Genomic DNA, 13307 nt, shown 5'->3' on the forward strand with positions numbered 1-13307 from the left:
GCCAAATGGTATAACCATCCATTCATAGAGACCAAATTTGCTCTTGAAGTCGGTTTTTCATTCATTACCCAGTTGCATACGAATTTGGTTATAGCCACTCCTCAAATCAATTTTAGAAAACAAACACGAACTACTCAATTTATCAAGCATATCATCTAACCTAGGAATAGGGTGATGATATTTTACCGTTATCTTGTTGATGGCTCGGCAATCAACGCACATATGCCAAGTCCCATCTTTCTTGGGAACTAGTAGCACTAAAACCGCACAAGGTCTCATACTCTCCTTGATATATCTTTTGTTGAGGAGTTCCTCAACTTGGCATTGCAATTCCTTAGTATCCACCGGGTTGCTCCTATAAGCCGGTTTGTTGGGCACTTGTGAAGCCAGCACAAAATCTATCTGGTGCTCAATTCCCTAAAGTGAGGGCAATCCTTATGGTAATTTCTTTGGGAAGACATCCTCATAATCTTGCAAAACATAAGAAATAAGAGGAGAAATGAAAATGTTAGTGGCGTTAGTGTTAAAATAATGAGCCAAGAGGAGTATCGGAGTGTCCTCGTCATGATCCATAAATAATTATGTGCTCCTATCTATCATCACCACACTTCCTTGCCTCTTCAAAATTAGGATTCCCTCAGTTTCCCCTACTCCCTCACTCTCGGGTTCCTGTTTTTTTCCCTTACTCTCGGCTTTCTTTCCCTTTTCCCTTAATTCCCACATCTTTTGGTATAATTCATTCACTTGGGAAGGCAATAATGGATTAAGAGTGACCTTTCGGCCATCTTTCTCAAGTGTATATGGATTGGACCTTCCATCATGTTTGGTCAACCTATCGTATTGCCAAGGCCTTCCTAACAACAAGTGACAAGCTTGCATTGGTATCACATCACAAAGCGCCTCGTTATGGTAGTTGTCCACCTTAAAACGTATCATACATTACCTTGTGTCCTTTAACTCGCCGCATTCATTCAACCATTGCAACTTGTAAGGAATAGTGTGAGGTGTAGTCGGCAATTTCAAGAAGTTCACCATTGCAACACTAACCACATTCGCACAACTTCCACTATCTATCACCATAGTACACACACTTCCCTTCACAAAACATTTAGTATGGAATAAATTCTCCCGTTGGCTAGGGTCATCTATCGCCTTACTAATTATGGCACGCCTTACTACAAAGTTTGGAACCACGCACTCCCCTTCTTGAGGATAAGCATCCTCATAATCATCAGCATTATGTGGCTCATTTTTGGGTTTCTCTCCATCTTAAGGCTCGGCCTCATTCTCTTCTTTTTCAAGACCTACTTCCTCACCAAGGTAATACAATCTCCCTTCCCTTAGGATCACATTGTGCCGGTTTGGACATTTATTGGCTTTATTTTCCCAACCTTGGCACTTAAAATATTGGAACCCTTTAGGATTAGGATACTTGTGAGCTTCTTTCTGGGGAGGAAATATATGGACTGTTTTAGGCTCGAACAGCCTTGTAGTGGAGGGTTGGTCCTTGTTTTGGGGCCAACCCAAAGATGGTTGAACCATATCTTTGCTCCTCGGTCAACCCGAGGTTGATAGTCTCTTTGCCTTGAATGACGACCTCTTTTTAAGCTCCCTTTCAATCTCAAGAGCCACTTGAAAAATCCCTTTAATGGTATCAAACTTGTGAAGCGTCAAATGAGTAGAGATCTCTTTGTTTAACCCACACTTGAACCGAATGATGTCATGGCCAATTTATTCTCCCTAATGATCAATCTTCAACTTGAGTTGTTGAAACTCATCATAGTATGCCATAACACTTCGATTCCCTTGTCGGAAATTTTACAACCTAGCAAGCAACTCATGATGATAACTTTTAGGAAGATACCGTTGCCTCATTAGGTACCTCAACCGAAACCATGGTGGTGGTTGTCCCTCTACCAGCTCATTGACGAACTGCTTGACGTATTTCCACCAAGTGTTAGCATATCCTTCAAAATGAGCTATGGCATAACAACTCTTCTTCTCCTCCAAGATATTATTCACTTGAAATGCTTTATCACACGCTGACTCCCCAGCAAGATACACCTCGGGATTACTTTCACCCTTAAAGATAGGTAGGCTTAATTTGATGGTATTGATGCCTACGTCTCTCTCTAGGTAGTGGTTTCCCCTTTCTCCATACCCTCGGTATCTCCTTGGATCCATACGACCTCCTCTCATCTCTTCCTCCCTCATGTAGGAATCATCAAAGGCTCCATACCCTTCATAATCCTCTCTACCATATTCCTCAAGGTGGAAGGGATGATTTTGGACATTTGGAACTTGATTCGGAGAAATTGAATTTTGTGGAGGTGGTGGTCTTTGGTTTAGTGGAGCTTGTAAGGGGGTTCAGATTTTGTAGAGGCATTTGACGTTCGAGCACCTCTTGCGGAACTTGAGACATTTGGGAATGGGTTGGTATATTAGAGTCTCGGATTAGAGGGTTATAAGTGGTTTGGCTTGCGGTATTTAGTGGAGCTAGTGAAGGATTTGGCAATTGTGGCCATGTTTCGGGAGTAACGGTGGCGGAGGAATTTCTATCATGTCCACTTAACGAAACATGTCGAGTAGTAGAAAGACGAGAGTTCCTTTGACTCTCCACTTGTTCTAACCTCCCACTAATAGTTGTCACTTCTTCTCTTATGGCTCCCACTTCCGTACTCAACCTTTCAAGAGCTCGGGTTATAGCCTCAAGAGTGACCCTCATATTCTCCATTTCATTAGAATCACGGTTTGAGACGTGGTTCCCTCCATTATCAAGGTATCACCTGCACAAGCAACAAATAAGTTAGTTTAAAATCCCTCTCCTCACTCACACTCTCTCGGTTTAGTCACACTCAAGTTTCACAAGAGTTGTAGATTGGCTAGGAACCCGTGAATCCATAAGGTATGAGTATGCTCTAGCCCGAAATGGATTCTTGTTTGAAACTCAAAGAATTCTCGTTGGACTAGAGCCAAGAGTTACAACGTATTCAAACGACAAAAGCACACAAACAAACGTTGACACGAACACAAGGCTTCAAGTGACTAATTGACAAGCTAGTAGGAATGTACTAGTTTGTTAATTAGTTCTCAAGTCAATCAGAGGAAACTAGGAATCAATAATTAGAAACTACAACATCCAAATTTGAGCTTAATTATCACGTGAACAGTAACTAGGGTGACATGGTAGCATGTCAATGGCCGCGGGTCCACATAAATAGTTCATCAACTTGAAGTCTTTGTCCCCTTAGATCTTTTGTAATGGATGACTTGTTATTGGGATGGAAAACATAAAATGTTGTAACATTTTTCAAACCCCCTTTTTTTTTCAAACTCAAAAGGTGATGTTTGACCTCACTAGTCCTACAAGACAAGGTTCCTTGTTTTAAGGAAAAGTGGTTGTCAAGTCTTAAAAAGGTGATGTTGGCAAGTCTTCTCACAAACAATTTTCAATTTTGTCTTACAACCTTTTTGGATCTATTTATCTTTATAAAAGTTAAGACATAAGATGAGGAGAAGTTTAGGATGAACACAACATCAACACCTTCAAGAACACAACAACAATACACCACAATGGTCACTTCAAAGGTTTTTTTTTTCACAACACAATTCTCTTTTTCATTATGCTCAACTTTAGATTTAGACACCCTTTGTGTTGATGAGACAGAAACCAACACAAGAAACAACTAAATAAGTAAAACTTTTGTAGATCTACAACCAATTTTTTTACCAAAATGTTCAAGAACACACTTTTTGGTAAGAGCTTTCCTAGATTGTTTTTGTAAGAATAAAACCTAGCCTTGAGATTTGATACCAAATGATACAATGCTAAGTGTGTATCAAGAGATTCCAACAAACACAAGAACAACAAGATGAACAACAAAGTGCTAGTGAATCGAAAATGGCCACATACGGCTTCACTAGGCTTGCAACACTTCTTTGAACTAGAAAAGTGAGTTTAACAACAAGAACAACAAAGACAATGTTGCTAGTGAATCGAAAGAGCCCCACAAGACTTCACTAGACTTTTATATTCAACAACACAATGTTAACAAGATTTACAAAGAAAGAGATAGAAACTTGACACACAATATTCATTAATCTAAGAACCCTAACAAGAGAAAGGACCCTAAGACTAATAAATATAAATACCAAGTTCTTACTTGGACCAAGAGGAACTCAAAGAACCTCAAGAACCTAGTTTCTAGCCACGATACAACACTAGTATCACTCTACTAGTGAGAATTTGGTTTTCGCCTCTCTAAATAATGAGAAAGAAAAGTAAAAAATTTACAAGTCTTTGTTTCTTGAATAATAGAAATGAACTAAATCAAGACTAGACCTATTACATGGCTTATATAGTCACTTAGAAAGGAGGGACAAAGACCAAATTACCCTTGGCATTTAAGTAGGTGGGTTTGGGGTGTCTTGGTGGGCCTCTTTATATTTTTTTAAATATAGGCCCTTAGATGGGCTCACAAGGGCCTCACATATGGCCAAGAATGTGAACAAGGATTGGAGTCATTGTAACTCACGTGCTTGGCTTCGTGTGAAAGGTCTCGAGCTAGGAATTCCCGTATCATGCACCCCACAAGGAAATGCTAGGTCTGATAAACCCCTTATCTAGAAGATTTTTCAAATGTTCTTTTTAACTCTTTGAGTTTTACAGGTGCCATTATTATGGCAGAATAGATATGGGCTGAGTATCTAGAAGAAGGTCGATTATGAAGTTAATTTCCCTTTCGGGAGAAATCCCAGGAAGATCTTCGAGAAATACATCAGGAAATTCACATGGTACTGATATTGACTCCAGATTATGGGTCTCTGAACTAGATTCTTAAACTCGAATGAGATGATATACACATCCCTTAGATATCATTTTTCTCGCCCTAAGGTAAAAAACAAGCTGACCCCTAAGTGGTGAAGTACTAACCCTCTACTCAAGGATAGGTTCATTCGAAAGCTGAAAATAGACAATTCGATTTCTGCAGTCAACTGAAGCATAACTTGAATGAAGCTAATCCATGTCGAGAATGACATCAAAATCTGTTATCTCTAATTCTACTAAGTCTGCTGAAGTGACTTTCTAAGATACCATAAACAAACAGTTCCTGAATACTTGTCGAGCTATGATAGATTTACCCACTAGGGTAAAGACTGAAAAGGGATCTGCTAGGATTCGAGACTGACTTTGAAGTCAACAGCTATATAAGAAGTTACAAAAGACAAAGAAGCTCCTGGATCTAGCAAAGCATAAACATGCAAATGATAAACTTATAACGTACCAGTGACCACATCAGGAGAACTTTCCTTATCTTGTCGGGACTAATGTGCATAAATCCTGTTTGGGCGCTTCCCACTGGTGGCACTGAAAGTGGCACCCTACTGATTCAGGTGGCTGGACTGAGCTAAAGGATGATTATACTGACCCTGAGAACCTGAGTGAGGATAATCTTTGACCCTATGTCCTGGCTTACCACATCTGAAATATACATCACTAAAAGCCCTGCAGACACCCTGGTGGTTCCTATTATATTTCTGGCAAAGAGGGTTTGTTCGGGCACTGCTAACACTACCCTAAGGTTTAGGGCTTGGTGCCCTATCTTTATTGCCATCTCTGAATTTTGACATTGGAGTACTGGCTGAGGATGGAGCTGGAACTGAGGATTTTAGGCGGAATTGAGAACAATTTCTGCCTTCTGACTTAGGCTGAGCAAAGTTGAAGCTACTTGTTCTATATTTTTTATTCTCTCTCCTTCTCCTTATTCTTAGCCTCCTCTATCTGTTGGGAATGGACCATCAGCCTGGATATGTCCATCTTCTCAATCAGAATTGCGGTCCTACACTCCTTGACCACACTATTAAACATGCCAGACATAAACTTGCTCATCTTAGATCTGCTATCTGCTACCACATGAGGAGCGTATCTGGCTAACTGTGTAAACTTAAGAGAATATCCTTTTTACTATCATATTGCGCTGCTTCAGATTAATGAACTCCAGAACCATAGATTTCCTTAACTCCAGTGGGAAGATCCTATCCAGAAAAGCAGTGGCAAACTCCTCCCACTCTACGGGCCTTACATCTACGGGCCTCTCTGCCTTTCATTGATTGAACCATAAGTGAGCCACATCTTGCAACTGATAAACGACCTACTCAGTACTCTTACTAGCTATAAACCCTATAATATCTGTGACTTTCTGCACCTGATCAACAAATTCCTGTGGGTCTCATCCAACTTTGACCTGGTAAAAGTTGGGGATGGGTTCATTCGGGTGAAGTCTCGAATTCTGGCTGCAGGATTTTTAGCCACTGGGTTGTCCTGAACAATAGCTAGCCGTTCAATATAAGCTGCAATGGAATTGTCTAGGGTGGTGAAAACGGCTCTAAATTCAGCATGGGAGACATAATCATCCAGGGGATCTGCCTGAACGGGCTGAGGTGCTGGATGATTTTCTATTCTTCTTCTGTTGTTCTTTTTGGGAGGCACTGAGAGTGTAACTTGATCTTATGCCCACTCACATGATATGAATACTGTATAAAGGGAAACTTTTCCTAAAATGCCTCGTAGCCTCTTGTCCATAAGTGTGGCACGCTACATACCCATGTACAAGTCTCTACTAGACGCGGCTTTCAGACTTTATTGGACTCTGTTGAACCTTAGGCTCTAATACCAAGTTTGTAACACCATGAGTCTACACCCCAAATGTCACATGGTGCTCATAATCCCAAAGGACCACAAGCTAACCCATGACTGGTACCAGTTACAATATCTGAATAATAATAATAATAAAATAGGAAATTGGGATGATATTGAAATAAGGTACATATCTGGACATCAAATACTGATAATTAAAAACTAAAATTTAGATGCCTATCTGAAATAATCTAGTCTGATAAGCCTCTAACTAAACTGTCTGAAACTGGATTTGATAGGACAAGCCCCCAACTAACTCTAACTACTGAAATACTGAAATGATAACTTTGTCGTCAAACTATGAGGACCCATCACTAAGTCTGCTGCTGATGGGCTAGACTGCTAAGTACGATCAGGAGCTCGTGCATTTGAACCTATGATATAAGACATCATAGTACAAAAGAAAGGTATGCATCAGTACTTTAAATGTACTGGTATGCTAAGCGAGGTAAGGCTGAATGCATGGGTTTATATGTATGAACAATAACTAGCTAAGTAACATGAATATAACTAAATTAGAGTACATGTATACGTAAGACTGCTGTATATATACTGATTATGCAATACTATGCACATAGGTACTGAGTTTTGATAATTGATAACTGAATGACTGATATCAGAGTTTAGTGATAACTTAAATACTGTTACCTGAGAAACTATTTCTGACAGACCTGATTTTGTAGAACTGAATTGATTTCTATACTGAGCTGGGTGACTGTATCTAATAGTCCTAGTTTTGTAGAACTAAACTGAGTTCTATATTGAGACTGAAACTGAAACTGTGGGAGGTAATCATCTAATGACATGCCCCTCTGTAAACTTATCAGGGTCCAACCTGTAACCCCAGCTAGAAGGGTATCAGTACTATTCTACGGGTAAAGACAAACGCTAAGTCACCCTCATCTGGCAGGTGCTTTGAATGAGAATGGTGGTACCCTCAATTAGAAGGTAGAACACCTCATCAATCCGCAACTGGCAGGTTCATATCTCAACCTACGCTAGCTAAATAGTTCTGGAATACAAGGACTACTTCAAAGGATCACACCCTCTACTGGCAGGTGAGTCCCCATCCTTGGGTTCACTTGGCGCTGAATCCTACTCCCAACTGAATAGACACTGAACTAATTTATAAACTGTACTAGGCTAGAATGAACTGTTACTGATCGTGTTGTATAACTTAACTAAACTGAGTTCACTGGGTCCCATTGATTGATGGAATACTACTGAGTTTTGAACTAAATACTGAACTGAGACTGTGAATGATTATTGAGTACTACTGTTTGTGATGCTACTGAGACTATTCTGTAACTACTGTAACTCTAGGTAAGCAGCTAGATTTTCAGGTATTGAATACCCCCAGGACTCGATAGTATGAAAAGTAAAGCATACCATAAACTTGAAAAGCATAACAATGTTCACTTGCTCACAACTCATTCACAGTGGCATTGAATGACTAAACAAATACCAGCTAACGAACCGAACCCTCACCAATAACTAAGATTGCTCGGGGTTGGATAATCTATCATATGCTAATTAAGTGTGGAAGATATAGGTTGTTTTATCAAACACTTGTAAGATATAAGCTTGTGCATATGCTAGCATGTCATGATTTTCACATTTAATTTACATGAGAAATTTATCAAGCACTTGGGAAGCATAATCTATGCACATGAAACTAAACAACATGTAGGTATCATGATTTCAAATACCAATTCAAAAATCAAGGGCTTTTAACATGTATTCACATGATATTACACACCTGATAAATGATTTCACATGAAACTTGAAATAAACAATGGATTAGAACACAATTGATATCATAATCACGAATACACTCAAATCCCACATGGAATTCATAAAATCAATTAACTTGTAGTTTAAAAGAGTTTATTGAACTCCAAGTGTGGAAGGAAACCCTTGGATGAACACTTCACATACCTTGATGCTTGAATTCGTTAAGACTGATGGTTTGTTCTTGAAGATTTTCTCTTGAAATTAAAATCCCTAGGATTTGTTCGTGAGTAAATTTATGAGAATCTGAAAGAAAGTGAGCAATTTAGCCTCTAGGGTCATTTGATTTTATGTTTTGGGGCTGAAAACGGGTGGGATAATGACCCAAATACCCCTCTAGACGTGGGCTTTTAATGACTAAAAATGTGTCTAGTGACGCGCAGACCACTGTGCCGTGTCGATGGCATCAACGCGATGACCAACGTGCTGCGTCTAGTTCGTATTGCTTCACTTGAATTGCAATAAAAACTGGGGGAAATTATCTATCGACGCGATGGATGATCCGATGTGTTGACATCGCGTCGACCCACTATTTTGGTCTACCAAACATAGTTAAAACGAGGTCTGAAAAATTTGAAACTCACCCAAAGTGACCTACTGACATTCCTGACCATGAATCAACCTAAAACTTGACACTTTAAAATCATAAGGGTAGTGAAATAGGATCCCTAGCTTATGAAGGAGAAAATGCTTCTAAGTATAAACACTTAGCTAACAATTTCTAAGTCTAGGACCTCTTTTCAATCTTTAAAGGATTGAGTTAAGCTTAGAATTTTGTGGGGTCTTAAACAGTATCTCAACTAGGACCTCTTCATAAGATAGAGAATCCGAGTTATACAACCCTTCAAAGGGAACCACTGAAGAAGGATCACCAAGAAACTTCCTCAACATGGAGACATGAAATACCGAATGCATGAAGCTCAAACTAGAAGGAAAATCCAATTCACTAGAAACATTCCAACCCTCTGGAAAACCACATAAGAACCGACAAACCAGGCACTGAGCTTCCCCTTCTTACCAAACTGTATTACTCCCTTCATGAGATATACCTTTAGGAACACCTTATAAGCAAACTCAAACTCTAAGTCTCTACGCCTTACATCCACAAATGACTTTTAGTGAGTTTGGCAGCCTTAAGCTTATCCTGAATTACCTTTACCTTTTCTATAGCCCGATAAACCAAATTCAGACCAAACATGTCTGCCTCACCGATCTCAAACTATCCAATTGGAGATCTACACCTCCTACCATACAATGCCTCAAAAGGGGTCATCCTAATACCAGAATGATAGCTATTGTTGTAAGAAAACTCTACTAATGGTAGATTCTAAACCCAATTGCCACTATAATCATTCACACATGCCCGAAGTATATCCTACAATGTATGAATAGCCATTTCCGCTTGTCCTTTCATCTGAGGATGAAAAGTAGTACTCAGACTCACCTTAGCACCCAATCAATTCTGAAAAGACCGCCAAAAATGAGATGAAAACTATGTACCACGATCAGAGATAATTGAAATCGGTACCCCATGAAGCTTTACTATCTCCTGAAGATACAACTTCGCATAATCCTTTACCAAAAAGGTAGTCCTCACTGACAAAAAGTGAGCAAACTTTGTCATCCTATCTATGATGACCCAAGTTAAATCAAATTGGTTTCACAACTGAGGAAGATAGGTAACAAAATCCATATTGATCACCCCAATTTCTACTCGGGCAAATCAATTTATTGATACAACCCTCCGGGCCCCATTTGCTCAACTTTAACTTGTTGACATACCATGCACTTGGCCACAAAATCAACCACATCCTTTTTCATACCATTCCACCAATATATCTCTTTGAGATCATGATATATCTTTGTAGAATCGGGATGAACAACATAGCACGATTCATGCACCTTAACCAAGATCTTTTGTTGTAACCCATCGACTTTAGGAACACACAACTTCCCTGGGTACTGTAAAGTACCGTCACTACTGATCTCGAATACCATTACCTTTTTACCACCTACATATCTCTTGATTTTCACCAAGATAGGATTTAACACTTACTTTTCCTTAATCTTACACTGAGAGATAATCTAATCGCTTCCTGTACCAACACACTACCATCCTCAGAGTCAAGGAGACGAACTCCAAGATTACCCAAGTGGTGAATATCCTTAACCAATTCCTGCCTCTCCTTATCCACATAAGCTTAAATCCCCATGGATAACCATCTAAGAGAATTAGCAACAACATTAGCCTTACCTAGATAATAGTAAAGACTCATATCACTGTCCTTGAGAAACTCTAACCATCTCCACTACCTGAGATTTAGCTCCTTCTGAGAGAACACATACTGTAGACTCTTATGATTATAAAAGATATCTACGCGCCTTCCATACAAATATTGTTGCCATATTTTCAAAGCAAAAACCTCTCCCAAAGGCTCCAAATCATTAGTAGGATAATTCCTCTCATGCACCTTAAACTGCCTGGAAGAATAGGAAATCGCCTTCCCATGCTGCATCAAAACATAACCAAGTCCCACGCTAGATGCATCACAATTAACCACAAACCCTTCATTGCCTTCAGGCAATGTCAAAATCGAAGTCGAAGTTAGCTTATCCTTAAGATTCTCAAAACTGCCTTCACATGCTTCCTACCAAGAAAATTTTACCTTCTTCTGAGTTAACTTAGTCAAAGAAGCATCTATCTAAGAAAAGCTTTCCACAAACCGCCTATAATACCCAGCCAAACCCAAGAAGCTCCAAATATCGGTTGCAGTAGTAGGTCTAGGCCACTTTTTAGCCACAACCACCTTTTCAGGATCCACCCTGATCCCCTTACTAGAAATAATATGACCCAAGAAAGTTACAACGCTCAACTAAATCTCACACTTGGAGAACTTGGCATACAATTGTTGTTCCTTCAAGGTCTGCAACACCACACGAAGGTGATTGGTGTGATCCACCTTACTTTTAGAATACACCAAAATGTCATCAATGAATACTACGACAAAAAGATCCAAGAACTTCCTAAAAACATTGTTCGTTAAATCCATAAATATCGCCGAGGTATTTGTCAAGTCAAATGACATAACCAAGAACTCAAAGTGCCCATATCGAGTACAAAAAGCCGTGTTAGGGATATCCTCTTCCCTAATCTTAAGCTGATGATACCCAGACCGAAGGTATATCTTAGAAAAGAATTTGGCACCTTGCAACTGATCAAACAAGTAATCTATCTTTAGAAGAGGATACTTGTTCTTGATTGTTACCTTATTCAACTGCCGATAGTCAATGCACATTCGAAGGGAACCATCCTTCTTGTGTACGAACAACACTGGTGCACCCCAAGGTGATACACTAGGACGAATAAACCCCTTATCCAGAAGATCCTTAAGTTACTCCTTGAGTTACCTCAACTCAGTCGGAGCCATTCTATAAGGAGAAATAGATATTAGACGAGTATCCAAAAAAAAATCAATACCAAACTCGATGTCCCTATTCAGACAAACACCTGGAATATCATTCAAAAAAACCTCAGGAAACTCATTTACCACTGGAACTGAATGAAAAAAGGAACCTTCGAGTTAGAATCTTTAACTTGAACCAAATGATAAGGACACCCTTTGGAGATTAATCTATGAACTCTAAGATAAGAAATAAAACTCCCCCTAAGAGCTAGGGAACCACCCCCACTCTATAACTGGTTCACCAAGGAACCTAAAGACAACTTTATGGGTCCGACAATCTAAGTACGCGTAGCAAAATAGTAACCAATCCATCCCTAGAATAATGTTAAAATCCACCATATCCATCTCAAACAGATCTACCAAGGTCTGTTTTCTACCAACAGCTACCACACCCTCTATAGACTCTTTTACCAATAACCGAGTCACCTATTAGGGTAGAAACAGAAAAAGGATCTGAAACAACCTCAGGATCAAACCCAAAACATACAACCATATATGGAGTCACATGAGAAAGAGTGAACCCCCTATCAAGTAGAAATACATGTCACAAGAAAAGAGTTGTAATGTACCAGTAATGATATCAGGTGATGCCTCAGATTCCTACTGAGATGCAAGAGCATACAACCTATTTTGGCCAGTGTCGGTACCAGAAATAGGAGCAGACACCCAAGATGCACCACTAGATGTAGGAGTAGAAGATGAAGCAACTGGAGCTTTGACCACTACTGAAGCACCCCTACCAACCAAACAGTTTCTGAGCATATGGACTGGCTAACCATATTTAAAACATTTGTCTCTCCCTTGATCACAAAATCCCCGATAAAGATGACCATAGAACCGGCAAAGAGGATATGAAAAAGCCAACTATTACCCACTCTCCTGAGATTGGGCACCTTGTGCTAAAAAATTATTACCACCTTGCTGGCGCCTGTCACCCAACTGCTTTGGGTAAGAAGTAATAGCAATAAAGAAGGAAGGTGAACTCTCCCACTTTTTATTCAGCCATTTGTCGCCATCCCAATCACCCACCCTATTGCTGAGCACCACCCTGCTCAGAGATCTTGCTCCTCTTACCCTGTCTTTTCCCAAACTCTGCTTGTTTTCTTTTTTAATCCTCCACCTGCTGCATGTGGACAACCAACCTTGAAATATTCATATCCTTAATTAGCAAAATAGTCTTACGTTCAAGGATCAAATCCCATGATAGCCAAAAGTGAATTTTCTCATCCTCGCCCTCATATCAGCCACCAAATTTTAAGCATACCTTGACAGTTGATGAAATTTCAAGGCGTATTCCTTGACGAACATTTTCCTCTGCTTAATATTTACAAACTCCTCCATCTTTGCTTCACTCA

This window comes from Capsicum annuum, chromosome 11, assembly GCF_002878395.1.
Source record: "Capsicum annuum cultivar UCD-10X-F1 chromosome 11, UCD10Xv1.1, whole genome shotgun sequence".
NCBI lineage: Eukaryota > Viridiplantae > Streptophyta > Magnoliopsida > Solanales > Solanaceae > Capsicum > Capsicum annuum.